This window comes from Triturus cristatus, chromosome 2_2 (assembly GCF_964204655.1).
Source record: "Triturus cristatus chromosome 2_2, aTriCri1.1, whole genome shotgun sequence".
Taxonomy (NCBI): domain Eukaryota; kingdom Metazoa; phylum Chordata; class Amphibia; order Caudata; family Salamandridae; genus Triturus; species Triturus cristatus.
In genome coordinates, this window is record NC_140582.1 from 282,736,558 (window position 1) to 282,753,731 (window position 17,174).

Here is a 17,174-nt window from a genome sequence, read left to right on the forward strand (position 1 = left end):
AGTTTGCGCTTTACAAATACCGTATTGATTTGATACCCGCAAATTTACCTTCGCACTCCCTGTATAACACCCCTAAGCACATACACAAGTTAAAATGTTCGAAACAAAAGTTCCTCCGAGTAGGAATAACTACATGCTGACAGTACTTGACAGATGTGGCACAGCAGCCAGAGCACATGACTTCACAGCATATGACACACAATTTGGACTCACGGTTTCATCCCCGAGTCCGGCAGCACCTCAGCTTAACACCATGAGACTCTAGACAATACCTCACATACTTTCCGTACCCCAGGACTTTCAGACCAGTAGGAGTCAGTACTTCGTCCTAGTAGGTAAACACATGCTGACTCTACTTCCATAGGTGTGCTGCAGCGGCCAGGGCACATGACTTCACACCATAAGACATACAGTTTAGGCTCACGCTTTCATCCCCGGCTCCCGCAGCAGCTCACCGTAGCAGCATCAGACTCTACGCAATACCTCACTTAATTTCCGTACCCAGCACTTTCAGACCGGTAGGTATGAGTAGTTCGCTTTGCACCCCCTCTATAGCACACCCTAATCACCCCACAGAGGTTACAGTGCTCCTACCCTCCTCTTTCCTACTTTTGTCACCCTTTTTTCCCCTTACTCGCTTCAACAGAATCACAAATGGCAGCCAACACTTCCTAGTTGCAACTGCTCGCAGCGCTCCCAACCAATAAGCAGCAAGCTCGTGCTCATAATGCCTCAGCCAATCAGAACGCAGAATTCCCAAATATCGATATCTGTAAATTTCGATATTTCTCCAAAACTACTGAACGGATTTACACCAAATAAACAAAAGCGTGCTTTCTAGACCAAGACCCTTCTCCCTGCCAAATTTGGGGTAATTCTGTTCACCCGTTCGACCTGTAGCCTTGTCTAAAGTTTCCTATAGAAATTAACATAGAGAAAACACGTTTTGGGACCCCCTTTTTTCTCTGCCCCCCTTGACGAATCACCCCCAAACTTTCACCATAGGAGCTGATGTGAACAAAGAATTATTTTGGAAAATTTCATGAAGATTCATCTAACGACGCCAAAGTTACAAGCAAAACAAAAAATGCTGTTCATATGGAAACTTGGTCCTAACTATAACTACCCACTGGCGACCGCCAGTAGGATATATATATATATATATATATATATATATATATTACCTACTGGCGGTCGCCAGTAGGTAGTTATAGTTAGGACCACGTTTCCATAGGAAATCCGCAACATTCTATTTTGAATACCTTTGGCGCCGGTCGATGAATCCTCGCGAATTTTTCAAAATAGGTGGGGCGCTACGCTCCGCTCCTACCCTGAAAGTCTCGGGGGGATTCGTCAAGCGGGGGCTGAGATAAAAGGGGGGTCCCAAAACACGTTTTTCCCATGCATTTTTCCATAGGACCTTTAGACAGGGCTACAGCCCGAACGGCTGAACAGAATTACTAGAAATTTGGCAGAGAGGTAGTCCTCAGGTCAAGGAAGTGCCTTTTGTAGGTTTGGTGTAAATCTGTTCAGTAGATTCTGAGAAAATAGCCTTTAAATCAATATATATATCTGAGCCAGCTTACGGTGCGCTTACGGTACGCTTACCGTACGCGTACGGTGGCGTGCGCGAGCGCGATTCTGATTGGCTCTTAGATCTTAGTAAACATTCGAATCGGCCGAAACCAGGAAGCGGCGGCCGCCATTTTCTCTCTCGCACTGAGAGCGATTTCTAAAATATAAAGCCCAAAAACATGTAAAGGGGCTGTTTAGACAGCTCCCACACACATAGCCATGTTGAGGGAGTCCCCAAAGATCCCCCAAGGCCAAAAACGGAATTTTTATTTTTTCGGTAATTTCGCCGATTACGCTTACCGTACGCGTACGGTAAAAAATGTTTACAAAAAATAAATTATCCACACTCTCTCCACCCCGTGTGCAATTGGTGCCCGCAGGGCACCAATTGTGCATGGCTTATTAGAGATGAGATAAACTAAAATATTTAGAAAAAAAATAATAAAAAAAAAAATTATCCACACTCTCTCCACCCCGTGTGCAAATGGTGCCCGAAGGGCACCATTTGTGCATGGCTTGTAAAATATACGAAAAATTAAAATATTACCTTTCAAAACGAAGTGCATCATATGTCCTCCATGTGCGCACGGTGCGCGAAGCGCATCGTGCGTACATGGCCCATCTAGCGTAACATGGGCACGCGGTGCGCGTAGCGCACCGCGTGCCCACCGTGCGTGCACGGCACTAACTGCGTAAAGTGGGCGCGCGGTGCGCAAAGCGCACCGCGTGCTCACTGTGCGCGCACGGTGCGCGAAGCGCACCGTGCGCGCACGGAACGAACTGCGTTAAGTGGGCGCGCACGCCACGAATGGCGTAAAGTAACTTAGCATTTAAAAAACCGTACAAATTCACTGAAAAAACCATAGATTTCACACACGTTATAGTTAGGAATTAGCATTTAAAAAACCTTGCAAATTCACTGAAAAAACCATAGGTTTCACACATGTTATAGTTAGCGGAAATTTTACTGATAAAAAACCAATGAAATTCCCCCGTTATAGTTAGTGCAGGCAACTATAACTCACGCGACCGCAATCTTCTGCTGATGACATATGTGTCTTTATGAAAAAAAAATATTTGTAATATATGTATAGCTAAAAATGTATGGAAGAAGACATGGGCAAATAAGTGTCTAAATACAGTATTAGCATCAGCAGAGGATTGCGGTCGTGTGAGTTATAGTTGCCTGCACTAACTATAACGGGGGAATTTCATTGGTTTTTTATCAGTAAAATTTCTGCTAACTATAACATGTGTGAAACCTATGGTTTTTTCAGTGAATATATATATATATATATATATATCTCAGTATGACTCCAACCCCCATGCGTTGATTCTCCCAAGGACAGGATATATTTATTTGCATATATTCACATATATATATATAAAATGGATGTTTTCTTATTTCATGTTTGCCAGTGGTTTCGAAGTTCCTAATTCAAAGGAAAGAAGCCTTAACTGTGAATTATTTTCCGTAACTCATAATGCTGATTTCAGTTGCGCGTTCCTTAAGCAAGTAAAAGCCTTGAAAGGATGGATAATACAGCATTTAGTCTTTCTTTCAGTGCTAGTAAACAAAAAAACAATTTCACAATGACAGTGCTACTCTCAGATCATTAATCAGCACACCTGACAAGCTCACCCTTGCAGGCCCATCCTTGATGCAAGTATCTACTAATGAACCACTGAAGAGCATGATGGGATAGATAGGATGCTTGGATTAATCTGAGCCGCTGGTATTTATTTTCTCTATGAGAGGCCATAAGTGTATTAAGTACGCCTAGCCAAGGGTCTACTGTTAGCTGTACCCTAGAACTCAAGCTCACTGATGAGGTCAAACAAGGACAAAGCATATCTGGTGCTTCTTGTATTTCCTTTCAGAGGGACGTGGCCTAAGGTTTCTGGCTATTTTTTTTTCCTTTTAGAGCCACAGCTACATTGATTTGTGTATGGTTTGTCCCTCTCTGTCCTGGTAGAGTGAAGAAAAAAATTATGAACTAAAATAAATCCTCAAGTAATTCGCAGTTGCTGAGATTAATTCCAGCGTTTCTCAATCGCTTGTTTTTTGTTTTGTTTTTCTCTCTGTCCTCATGCAGGCCTCGCTACTGTGTTTCGAAATCTATGCGTGATGACATTAATAGAGGCTGCGGCGCAGAGGTAAGCTTCCCTTTCATTTCATCCCCATACTTCTGTGTGAATCGACTTTTAGCCCATCCGCCCTCGCACACCGGGAGTAAAATAAATTCTAGACATACGAAGACTTACCTGAGGGGCAATTTTCTAATTGTAATTTCTAATTGTTATTTGTGGCCGAGAAAGCGCACACTTTTACAAAAAGCAAAACATTTGAGAAAATGAGAGACAGTGACCAAAAACGGACAAAAACACGAAATTATAATGTTGTACGTTTTCATTCACCCCTCGTACTGCGGTAGTGTGCTGTGACTTTATATAAATCGAACTATAATAGGCAGCCTAAGTCAAGTTGGGGGGAAACGTGTTTTAAATTAATGATGAAAGAATATAAGCCGAAATCTTTGAGATGAAAGTTGTACTGAACCGTGTTCTCCTCTGCTTGACACCACACGACCCCAGAGGCATCTGCGCACTTCAGATGGCGCCTCCTCGGTGTCACCCCTGCTCTCTTTTAACCAGCTCCCTCGAGTCTGCCTGCCGCTGCCAGCCCGTGTCATCGGAGCGCACCATTTGCATGCATCTATCTGTCTGAAGCGATGGCTTAACTTTGTTCTTGACCTTTCACGAATATTTAGGGAGAAGACTGGCGGGGGACCCCGGGACCGTGTCTCGGCGTTGCGCCTCCTCACCTCGGTGACATTTGGACGAAGCGTGACAGCCGCGGTAAGCGGTGCGCCCGCCCTCCCCTCCCAGAGGCAATAAGAGGAACATCTTTTAACGCGCACGTGCGTGGCTCCAGGGCAGACTGCTTTAAACTAAGCCTTCCTGGTGGCTTCCGCTTTACCTCTGGGCCTTGCTTAGAGGCCTTTGATGGGCCCCCTTGCAATTCTCATTTGACTTGCTTTTGATGAGTAATTTGCCTGCAGCTTTTTCTAGAAGGTCAATGACAAATCCGCACAGAGCGCGCCCAGTCCTTTTACTGCAAAAAAAGGAAGTTCTGCGTCAGTCGTGCATACAAAGTGCTCATTTTACATTGACGGAACTCGATCATTTCCTGGAGAAAAGTGTTCAAGACGCCACTACTTGCTGCTCCTTGGTTCATCTTCCTTGGTTTCATGTTTTATATACTTTATATGAAAGATGAACTTTCCTACCTTCTTGAATACCCTTGTGAGATCACAGTGGCAGGTGTATTTGAACTGTTTTACTTGCCTGGCTTTTCCAGCGCTCAGACAGAAGGCAGAGTATTGGGATAAGGGCAGTTACTCTAAAATTAGCATGATTTTATGCAGTTGCCAAGCACTTTTCATATTGCCATATAAATAATAAGAGTTTCTATTGACCAGCCTCACTGACTCAATAAAGTGGGAGGCATAATTAAGCCATAGTCAAGAATAAGGGTGACAGTAAGTACAGGGTTTACAATGCCTTTCTGGGATCATTATGGGACGAGTGTGACGTATCTCAGGGCTCAAATTCCCCGTGGGGCAATATAATTGTTTATGGACTGGGGATGCAGCTACAAGAGAATGCTGGGAGTGAAACATGCAACACAATATACAATAATCAGTATGTGGCATCATAAAAACACTGTCAATCAATCGATCAGTCAATCAATCAGTCAGTAGATTTGTGGAGCGCTACTTGTCACCCATGAGGGCATCTAGGCGTGAACCAAGGGGCATAAACAAATAACTTTGTTCCCTGTACCTTATCGAAGAAAGCTTAACTTAGGTAGACACAGCGGGCCCGATTCACAGAACTAACTTAAGACAAAATCCTAAACTTACTACCATTTTGGTATTCACAGAAGGCACTTACTCATTTCGGTATTCACAGAAGTTAGGAGTCCTAACTTTAGGACTCCTAAATGCCTTCTGTGAATACCGAAAGCCTTAAAATTAGGATTTTACTCAGTTTAGTAGTAGTATAGTTAGGACTCCTAACTTTAGGACTCTTAAATGCCTTCTGTGAATACCAAAAGCTTTAAAATTAGGATTTTTCTCAGTTTATTAGTAGTAAAGTTAGGAGTCCTAACTTTAGGACTCCTAAACTGAGAAAAATCCTAATTTTAAGACTTTCGGTATTCACAGAAGGCATTTAGGAGTCCTAAAGTAAGGACTCCTAACTTCTGTGAATACCGAAGTGAGTAAGTGTCTTCTGTGAATACCAAAATGAGTAAGTGCCTTCTGTGAATATGAAAATGGTAGTAAGTTTAGGATTTTGTCTTAAATTAGTTCTGTGAATCGGGCCCAGCATCTTTGTACACTATCACATCGTAAGACCTGTTGACTTGTGACCAATTTTTAATATGTAAGAAGGGTGAGGGCTTTGTAAGGGGTGGGGCTTTGGGCCGAACACAACCTGAGGCACTTTAACTCATCACCTTCCCTCCCATACCAAAAAACAAACCTTTTGGGACTGCTGCTAATGTCCTGGTGAGGTTTCACACCCTGTAATGGACATCGGCTGCAAAGAGTCTCCAAACAATTAGCTAGAAATCTGCTCTCCGCAGTGGTTTCTAGTAAATTGTGTGCACACCATGTAATAACAGCTCCTCACCCGGTGACCGTGTGAAGAGAGCTGATATCTTGTGACATACGTTGGTACCGTGTTAGTTTGAAGGTCTGTATCAATTCCATTATGACTGAGTTCTACCCTGGAAGTACACTCCTAACCACTTTGCTAGACCCTGGAATGCACATCTGTGGATCTTAGTGAAAGAGATAATTTCCTGGGAGATTTGTCAGCTTTGAAGCCACTCCAGTGGCCAGAGTTTGGTAGGAAAGAAGCACAGTGGTTGCTGATGAATGTGAGCCAGCCTGTGCCGATGCCCAGTGAGAGATTGCAGTCTGGGGATGGGATGCGTGAGAAGAAAGATTAGGCTGAGTGGCAATATTAGGGCGAAAAGAGAGGCTACCAGTGATATTCTGGAAGTGGGCAGTGATCAAAGAACCAAGGAAATTAAGTACAACAGGCAGGAAGGCAATACATTGCCTTCTAAATAAGACATGCTGTGGAAACAATAAAATGGTGCTAACGTCCATCCTGGCAGATGGCGTATATGCCCATATTTGAAAAACATAAGGTGATTATTTTGGGAAATTCCTGAGGAACAGTAGAAATTCAGAATGCTGTTGCAGTGGATGATGGCCGGTCATGCAGGGTTTCATGTACCCAAGTACAACCTGGATGAGTGAACATAGTGAACTCCAAATTTACCAGTTAAAAGGGTGAAGTGGTAGTTGTTTCACTGAATTCCAGTTGTTCCCATTCATATTTTAGGCATCTGACTGGCAGTATGGAGTAGACCTTCAGCATAAAGAGAATTAGTACAGCATCACGCCATCTCATATCACTTCAGGCATTGGAAGAGAGGGAAAACCGTTTCTGCCGGGCATTCAATATGTTCATATCTCAAGTTGATACCAGTAACAACAATCAGTTCCGTGAAAAATGGCATCAGTGTCCAGTTCTGTGAGATCTCTCTCCAAAAGATGGAGTACGCTGGATTGTTTTTTATGATGCTAGGGTGCCACTTGTAACCATGATTCAATCGGGGATGAATACCCTATCTTCTTTCTTGATCTACGAAGTCTTTGTGACAAAGTTGACCCTTGATCTTAGTCTTTTATGGATCAGGAATTTGGATCCCCATCTTAGCTTCACTCTTGGAGCTACTGTTGAGAACAACAGCTACTGTCCTCCAAGAATTAAAAAATGGAGCAGTAACCAAGCATATGCAGTGCTTCTTTGGTGTCTGGGCTTATCCTAGGGGTCCTCCTGGATTTTCCAAAGGCGAGATTTTCTGATACTTGCATAAACCCCTATGTTATGTTATGTTGATTTGTATAGCACACTGATCACCCAAAATGGTATCGAAGAAATTGTGAAGTCCCAAAGGTGTTTATGTGAAGATTCAGGTCTTCAGCTTCTTATGGAGGTCAAGACTGTGAGGAGGAGGTTCTGATGTGCTGGGGGATTTTGTTCCAAGTCTTGGGTGCAATGTAGGGGAATGAGTGACCTCCAGTTTTGCTTTTGCAATGTGTGCAAGTCAGAGTGAGGCAGAGTGTAGGTGTCTGGTGGGTTGGTGAAAGTGTATGCGGCTGTTCAGGTATTCTGCTCCTGTGTTGTGTAGGACTTTGCATGTGTGCCTGAGAAGTTTGAATTAGCTGCACTTGTGAATGGGGAGCCAGTGAAGCTTTGTGAGATGCATTGTGATGTGGGCACGGATTGGGAATCAATTATGAGTCTTTTACGGCTGTGTTCCCAGATGGGCTGGAGTCTTTGCAGAAGTTGTTTGGACATTCTGGCGCAGACAGTGTTCCCCAGTCCAGCCTGATGGTGATGAGTACTTGCATAACAGTCCGTCTGGTGTTGTGACACAGCCATTTGAAGATCTTTTGCAGCATGCATAGGATGTGGGAGCATAAGGCGCACACTGCATTGACTTGAGTCGTCCTGTTGAGTTTGCCATCTAGAATGATCCTTAGATTTCTTGCGTGGTCAGTGGGTGTTGGTCCTTGCTCTGAAGTCCACCAGGTGGAGTTCCATGGGGACGTCTTTTATTGAAGACCAGTACTTCGTCGTGTCAGAGTTGAGATTCAGGCAGTTGGCTCCCATTCACTCTGCTACCATGATCATTCTGTTGGTGAAGTTGGTTCTCGTTGTGGTTGTCTTGTCCATCAGGGAGAGGATGAGTTGGGTATCACCGACATAGTAGATGACAGTGATACATTGTGATCGGATGATGTTGGCTAGTGGTGTCATGTACATGTTGAAAAAGGTGGGGCTGAGGGCCGATCCCTTTGGGAATCCCCATATCAGTTTCTTGGTCTGTGGTGTGAAGGGTGGCAGCCTGACCCTTTGGGTTCTTCCCATTAAAAAGCAAAAGATCCATTTCAGAGCGGATCATTGTATGCCAATCTCATGGAGATTTCTGATGAGAGTGTTAAGGAAGAGGTCAAGCAGGATGAGGGCAGCTGGTTCTCCTCAGTAAAGGACGATTCGAGTGTTGTCTGTGGTGTTGATGAGTGCTGTTTCTGTGCTGTGGTTCTTTCTGAATCCTGATTGAGTGTTGTTTACAAGATAGTGAAGTTCGAGGTGGGTGGTGAGTTTCTTGTTGATGGCCTTCTCAACCACTTTGGCTGCATAGGGAAGCAGGGAGATGTGTCGAAAGTTGCTCAGTTGATTCAGATAATCTGTGGGATTCTTGAGGAGGGTGTTGAGTTCTGCAAGTTTCCATTAATGAAAGAAAGCAGAGGATGTGATGGAGGTGTTGTTGATGTGGAGTAGGGTGATGCTGATTGGTGATGTTTCCAGGTTCTTGTTGTGGTAGGGACTGGGTATGTTGGGGCACCAGAGTGGATGGTCTGCATGATTGCTGCTGTGTTGATTCTGGTGAGGGCTGTTCATTCGGTGGGGTGGCCGTCTTGGTTGGTGGTGCATAGGTTAGCAATAAATTCTCTGGGGGTGGGTTGGTGTGTGAAGTTGCTGTAAATGTTTGCAGTTTTGCTGTGCAAGAAGTTGGATAGGTTTTTGCAGAGTTCTTGGGAGGCAGAGATGTTGTTGACAGTGGCTGAGGATGAGGTGAAATCCTTAATTATCAAGAAGATCACATTGCAACTGTTGGAGCCTCCTTCAGTGGGGTCCACTGGTGCTTTTATCTTGGTGTCTCTTATTTGCTGGTGATAGAATCTGAGTGCAGCCTTGTAGGTAGTTCTGTCAGTGGGGTTGTGGCTGGCTTTCCATTTCCTTTCTAGTGTCATGTGGTGCCTCTGAGGTCTTCTGTGTACCAGTTTACCTACTTGTTTGATCTACTATGCTTTTTGGATTTGATGGGTGCAAGGGAGTCAGCGCAGTTTTTGATCCAGTTGTTGAAGTTGTTGTTGTCCTTGTCGAGGTTGTCTGTGGGGCTAAGTTGATCTGTGCTGAGGGTGCTGAGCCAATCTGCTTCTGTGATTTTGCCCCAGGTGTGGCTTGGAAGGCTGAACCTGGTAGGGGTGTTGACTTGAGGCATGTTGGTTTGGAAGTGGATGATGGAGAATTCAGTCCATGTAAGCGGTGCGGTGTTTTGTGTTTGGTGCTGTCGCTTGTGGTGAAGAGGCAGTCCATTGTCTATCCTGCGATGTGTGTTTGTTCTGAGAGAGGAGTGCTGTGGAAGAGAGGGGTCCCTTCTTTCTTTCAGATGAAAGTTGAGATAATCAAGGAGAATGTAGGCTCTGGAGTAGATGGTGAGCAGACCGACAACGTCAGAGATGAGGTTGGTAAAGGATGATCGTGGTCCGTGTGGTCAGTAGGCAAGTGTTTCTTTTAGAGTGAAGGTTTTGGAGATTTGCAAAGGTTCCATGAATGAGCTGACATTCTCTGTGGATGCTGTGCGTTTGATAGATTCTTTGCAGGTGATAGGGAGTTGTCCTCCTGGCTTGTGAGTGCGGTCCTGTCGAGCGATCTTGTAACCAGGTGGGATTGTCATGGCAGTGTTTGGCGCTGATGAGGGGTTGAGCCAGGTGTTTGTGATGAAGAGGATGTCGAGTGCAACGCTGCTCCGCAAGTCCAATATTTCGGTTGTGTGTTTGTGGAGTGATCGTGTGTTTAGAAGCATGCATGCAGGTGTGTGTTGACTTGTGGGTTTGTTGTGGCATGTGGTATAGGCTATGGTGTAGGCATTGCTAGTCTTTTTGAGGAATGTTTGTTGGTACTGGGTGTTGAGGGCATTTTTAGTATTTGCGTGGGGGGTGTAGGTAGGTGGCTGCTGGAGAACTGGCAGTGGGTGCAGGTGATAGCTCATACCATTGTGTGAGACGTGGTGCAGCAGAAGTTTGGGGAATGGTGTCTGGGGTCTAGCCACCTAAGTAGTGCTGTGGAGTATTGCTGAATGGTGACTGGACCAGGGTTCCTAGTGCTGGGTGCAGTCTGGGCACCGACGGGTGCAGACGGGCTTGCCGTTGGTGTGCCAAAAGCGCACCTGTGGCACTCTCACTGCGTGCGTACATTGTGCGTCCATATTGCAGCTGCCATTAAGTAGTACCTGGGAGGAAGGAGGAGTGCAGGGTGCTTTGATGCTATTTCTTGTGCTGATGGGTGATGGGAAATGAATACCTCTTGCTTGGCTTCTTCTTTTCAAGACTTTTTTGTGGACAAACCAGTAATGTCACTTCCTATTCAGATGGATGTTGGTAAATTCAGTGATGCCACTTCCTGTGTAGGTGCATGATGGAAGATCCAGTGATGTAACTTCCTGTGCTGACCAGTGATGGGAAATTTGCTCATAGGTCAGAAATTTGTTTGTGTGATATTTATAGGTAGGTTAAATATCTCACCCTTTGTTATATCTCGGCAGGTCAAATCTGCTGAAATTTTTACAACGTAAAAGTGTACATTATTTATAATATGATGCAGATTTTCATGTAGTAATCAACAAAATCTGCATGGCATTCCCCAGAAACTCATAATAGGTGCTATATAATGCACCCAATAAACAACGAACTCTGGAATATCATTATTCATCTGGTGCCATAAAAAGCAACTGCATTTCAACATCAGGGCCTTAGATAATACATCCAGCATGCGCTGGAGTCCCACAGGATTACTATCATATAGCAAGATGTCATATGTATGTTATAATGTGCTGTTATTCAACAACCCTAAAGTTGGAGGATACAACTGTACCATTGATAGCAGAGCATTAAGATCACATAGGTAAATATTAAGTAAATTGGGCAAGTCCAGGTATTTTCATACAGATTTGCCAGAATATTGATTAATGGTTCTGGAGTTGAAATTTGTTCTACGGATTATTCCAGTCAACAAAATCAGAAGCTAAAGAAATATCTCCAAGGCAAAATCACATGAGTGTTTTACCATCAATTGTAAAGAGACCTCATCATCTACAATTAAGAGTTCTTGAGAGCTTTGTACTCAGGTGATAGAGAGAATTATTTTATCTTCTATCCATCATTGTAGCATCATTGGTGCGGGTAATTCCATTGGAGCAGACAGCATGGAAATCAAGCTGTAGTCCGCAGAATTTTCAAAAATACATTTATTGATTATAGCAATGCACTCCACTCCTCGCCAGATATCAGGCATAGGATGTCCCCTAAAAACTGTGTTTTATAAAGGGGTGAGGACAGACACCTACTATTCGGTGTCTTCTTCAAGGTGTTAATAAATAAACCTTTCAGGATCTGATGCATGGAAAGATTTAGCTTTGTTCATCATTAACAAAACCAGTGTGACTGTAAAATCATTTCTAAATCCTAATTCATTCCCCAGGTCAGCCTCATTAGCAGGTCCACTGGAGGAAACTACAGTATTACCAATACTGGAGGGCATACATTGGCTCCTATTTAGATTAGCATTTTTAGTAAGGTTCAGATCTTGGTAATTTTTTCATTCAAGAAATATACTCTGTTTAGCATCAGGTCTCAGTGGTTTCCCTCTCATGTTGTTTTTTTATATTTAATCATATTTTTCAAGATTTGCTTTTGTTTCTTGTAAAGTGCCACACATCCATTTTCTTTTCTCATATCATGAAGTTGCTTCCTTAACTGCTTAAATTTGTCGTATCAGATGGGCCATTGGGGAAAGGGGCGTACTGTTCCGGTTTGTGCCATGGCGCACCTTTAAACAGGTGCACCCAGCGAAACCAGGGACAGTATACCCTATCACAGTGAGTGTCTGCACCCGTCTACAGGGGAGATGTTTGGGGAGCCCATTCGACCCCCCTTCATCCTTCCAGAGGGCTGTCTTTAGGAGGCGCACTGGCAGTGCACCACCTTTTTGTGGCACATTGTGAGTGCACCTTCTAAGGGCCTGTTTGCGTTCTATCTATAATAAGCACGGGTGCAAAGGCAAAGAAATCCCCTAATTTGTAAGGGGCCATGCCCCATGTAAATGAAGAAACGCCCCCTTATCATATCGCTGGCGCTACATGGATGCCAGCATTATTAGTATTACAGAAGGAGCAGGACAAGCTTCTGTGGCCCCTTCTGTAATACCCTTGCACTTTTGGGGCACACAATGCTCTTTGCGTCCCAAGGGTTTGATGCATAATACGCCCCATGGTACTTTGGTATATCATATAAATGTTTCAGAACTGCAAGAGTTGTTGAATGTGGCACTTCTGATTAATTAGTAAGTTATAAAGATGACTGACTTTGACAGAACCGATGGTTGGATCTTAATATTGTGGCCGAAATTAATCAATATGCTTGTTTTTACTAATTTCTAAGAAATTTCTAGACAATATAATTGGTCAGTTTACTTTCTTGATTATTGGTCGAATTCTTCCTGCCTAATAATTTCAAAGTTGAGATTTTTTTTAAAAAAGTTGAGTTTTATATAACTAGAATCTGAGTAAAAGCACATAGAGGCCTCCTTCTCTTTGCAGGGCTCCACTATCCTGTTGCTGTGGCCAATCAGAGGGAGTCACAATTTGTGACCTATCCTGTGAATACCAATGAGGTCAGTCTGTTTATAACCCATTCTGATTTGGAATTTTACAAAAGGACCTATTTGTACTCAGTTCAGTTCTCTAAATTCTACACTGGTCACAAAAATACTGGTAGCAAATTGTGACAAGATTTTGCGACCAGTACAACCTTACATCTGGCATTTTTGTCTATTTACTTTTCAAGCCTATTTTAAGGTCAAAGTTAGTATCAAATATGTTAGTTGAATCATTATCATTGTAAACTATAATTGGACAAATATCCTTTTGGCTTGTTAAATTTGGCAGCAACTCCACAAGGGTTCTAGTGTCTGCCTTTGTAGTTCCTTTTAAGTTTTCATTGGTGTTGGTTTAATCTCAAGTGAGCTACATTCTGTTGGGTTGTATTTTGTCTCTCTCTTGATTTAGATTTCGAGGCAACATATGGATAAGAGTAAGTTTTTTGGGTGGTTGGTAAACTAGGAAAATGAACGTCTCTTTTACTCATCTTATTTTTCTTTTTCTTTTCAATTGGTATTATTAACAGATGGAATGGCAGGTTGTTCATTTGAAGTTCTAAGCTTGGGAGATGCATTAATAGTTCTCGTTCTGGTTCAATATTAATGATGGGCACAGTTGGTGAATCAAAATTAGCTGAACATTACAATGGCACTTCCGTAGCTTTAAAATTAATACAGTTTTTCATTGGTGTTTTAAATTGTGAGTAGTTGGGTTTAGGGTCCGGGTTAAGTGGTGAATTTATGGTACTAATCAGTGATATGTATTTGTTGTCAATTGAAATCAATTGGTTTTAATTAACTTTATTTGCAAGCGTTGCAACTCAGAGACTATCACCAATTAAGCTAGAAGAAAATAAAGTGCATTCAATGAGTTGGGTGACATATGTTCCATTTCAGTCAAACTAAATGGACTACACTTAGATATGTAGTTTTGTATAACGAGATTGCCCAAACAAGTAACATTCAGTGTGCTAATTACGGAATTTCGTTTTGTCGTTCAAAGAGCTCAGCAAGTTCTCCTATCCTGAAAACACATTAAATACCTCTTCATTAGTTGGTTGGTTATTCGTTATTGGATTACTCAAGTCTAAAGTCTCTATGGCTCGCACAAGTTTCATTATTAACAGTGAACACTAAGTTGGTTTTAGAATTGACAATGTCGTTCACATTTCAATGCTTAAGACATTATGAAAGTGCAAAAAAGAATTATTGTGTATTAAGTGTAGCCTGGATTTAGAAATATCATGGTCCCAAAAGGCAATTGATTTGGCATCTCAAACTGGATTACCTATAGTTACAACTAGCACTTGTAAAGTTTGGTCTTATGTGGGATTTAGAATGAGATTTTGACTCAGCATGCATAACACTAACCTCTTCTGGGTGTTTCTGTAAAGGAGACTTCCATCAAAGACTTTGGAGAGTGTTTAGTGACTGACCAGTTGACACAGTGTTGCAGAAGATTCTGGTAGCAATTACTCTTCAGTCATAGTTGCATGGCTGCTAATGTTGGCACTGAGCGTAGATTGCCGGGCGAATTGAGCTTAGTGGCATATCCCTCGACTTCTACCTGGCGTCCTGACAACACAAAGGTGATCTAATAAGCAGAGCTTTGTGTTCTATGTGCCACGTGATCTTTATTAGTCATGCTTTGTTTCACCGAACGTTCTTCTTTTTATCTTTACACATTCTCAGAAAGCATGTGAACATTTGTTGGCACGCCTTAGTGAAAGGTTTATTTATTTGCACTTATATGTTCAGCATTAATTATAGTTACCATTGTTGCATACCATGATGAATTTAGACATGAGGACAATGCAGTTGAATTGCTTCTTTTGTTTGTTTTTTGTAGCATGGATTAATTACCCCTGACGAAGGGTCTGGACTTGACCTGAAATGCATTGGGTTTTGATGAACTTATGTCAGCTACAGATGATGTTTATTTCTTCATAACATTTGGATTCTAACTGAACTTCATTGGCATGGATAAAATGCAATAAAAAGCTTTGAAATACTGAATATTGCACAAGCTTTGACAATTGAACTTACACATTGGTTTAAAGTGTTTAGCAACCCGTTTGCTGTGTTTACAGTGCTCACACCAGCAGGAAGGAGTTTCTCTTCATGCACTTTCGTTTATACTTCTCTATGTGCACAAAGTGCCACATCAGCTTTGACCTCTTTTAGTAGGCCTTTGGATTAAACAGATAGGAGGCAGTATGAGGCTCTTCCTCCTTGCTCTCCCTCTCACTCCTCTTCACAATGACAATATGATGGGGAACAGGACATGGCTTTTGCCCACTGAAAACATAAGAATTCAGTAGGAAACAACTTTGCAGTAAAGAGTGAAAATAAATGGGTGTTTCTATGAACAAGACTACTATCAAAGACTTTGATATGATGTCCTGACAGCATGAATGTGAACCGATATGTTGGGCTTTGCATGTGATGCTCACACAGTGCTACTCAGCTTTGAACTCTTTTTGTAGGCCTCTTGAATAACATGTTAGGGGAAAGTATCAGGACAATACAGTGGGGCATTGAACACGGCTTCTGCCCACTGAAAACACAAGAATTTAGTAGGAACCAACTTTCTAGTAAAGCAGTTTACAATCCCTCAATGTTAGAAGCACGTAGCTCAAATACAGTTACCTCTGTCTACTATTAGGCGGCTACATTACAGCAGGAAGAAAAACTGTTTTTGAAATTGCAGTTTAGACTCCTAACTTCCTTATCTAACTTTGTTTTTCACGAGGATGTTTCCTCAATTTTTAAGGAGGATAGGCTTGTGGTTGCTTTTGTGGGTTAATCCATCTTCAGCTGTTTTTGGATTAATACTGAATGACATTTTGAAGTCTGTTGGTATTTGCCAAATCCTGTTGTATGACTATATCCACATAAATGCAACTTATTTAGAGTTCAGTGATTTGGTTGACAATCTGCTATAGCACTGGGCCTGTCTTACTGTTTATCCTGCGACAATTCACAGTGTAGCCCATTTGGCCACACATTAAGGACCAAGAATTGATAAATAAAGTTAAATGTGTTTAATTATATAAGGTATATGTTGGAGGGGGGGTCCTTATCGCTTACCGCCGCCACCAAATGCTTGAGGCGGGAGTCCCAGACCCCGCGCTTCAACGTTCGGCTAAGTAAGGACACCGTCTGAGATAGCCCTGCTCACCCCCTTAGTAGCTTGTCACCGGCTGCCAGGCTTATCTCCAAGGCACGGGTGTTTAGTATGTGCAACCACACTCACAGTAACCCCATGATGTCACCACAAATAGACTCCACACGAGTTTTGAAAAAAATAGTATAAGCAATTATACGATACAACCACACAATACAAAATCAACATATAAGAATGGGTGGTATTCTTTCTGGTGGGTTGGTAGGTTCTAATCCCAACCACCGCTTCTAACCAACAGTTAAGTTCACTTCTAACCATTTTTAAAAGGTTAGGCCAGTCGTATTGCTAGTATCACACACGTTGCAAAATGAAACAAATAGTGCAATGCGTAACGATATTCTCTTATACTGTGCAACAGAAAAATAATGCCATACGTAGCGCCACAGTCATGTACTTTGCAATTGAAGGAGTAATGCAATGCGTATCACCACCAGCATTCCCTGTACCAGTAAGAAACAAAGCAAGGCTTCACGCTACAATCCTGTACGGTGCAATGACCAAATAATACACTGCGCTACGTTATACTCAGATACTATGCACTGAAGAAATAATGCAATGCGCCACATTACAATCAGGTAATATGAAAGGGAAAAATAATGCAGTGCGTAGCGCACCAAGCATGTAGTTTGTCAGGCACAAATGAGGTCAGGCGTCGTACGACAGTTCGATAGTTCGTTAGCAGCAATAATGTAAAGTGTAATACGACAGTTTTACGTGCTCCGTTAACAGTGCCCCCGTTATGGATCAAATGATGACATAAAAGTACTGCTTCCCACTCCAGCCCCAGCACTGCCCCTCCTTGGGTCAGCACGGGCCGGTATCC

At 42.6% G+C, this 17,174-nt stretch overlaps 1 protein-coding gene across 1 annotated transcript in view; it reads left to right on the top strand.

Annotated features, from left to right (window-relative positions):
- LINGO2 (leucine rich repeat and Ig domain containing 2) overlaps positions 1-17,174 on the top strand; it is a 3,888,832-nt gene that overhangs the window by 1,587,935 nt on the left and 2,283,723 nt on the right. The window contains exon 6 of the mRNA XM_085641323.1: positions 3,672-3,732. The gene's annotated coding sequence lies outside the window, so the exon portion shown is untranslated. The remainder of the gene's footprint in view (positions 1-3,671; positions 3,733-17,174) is intronic.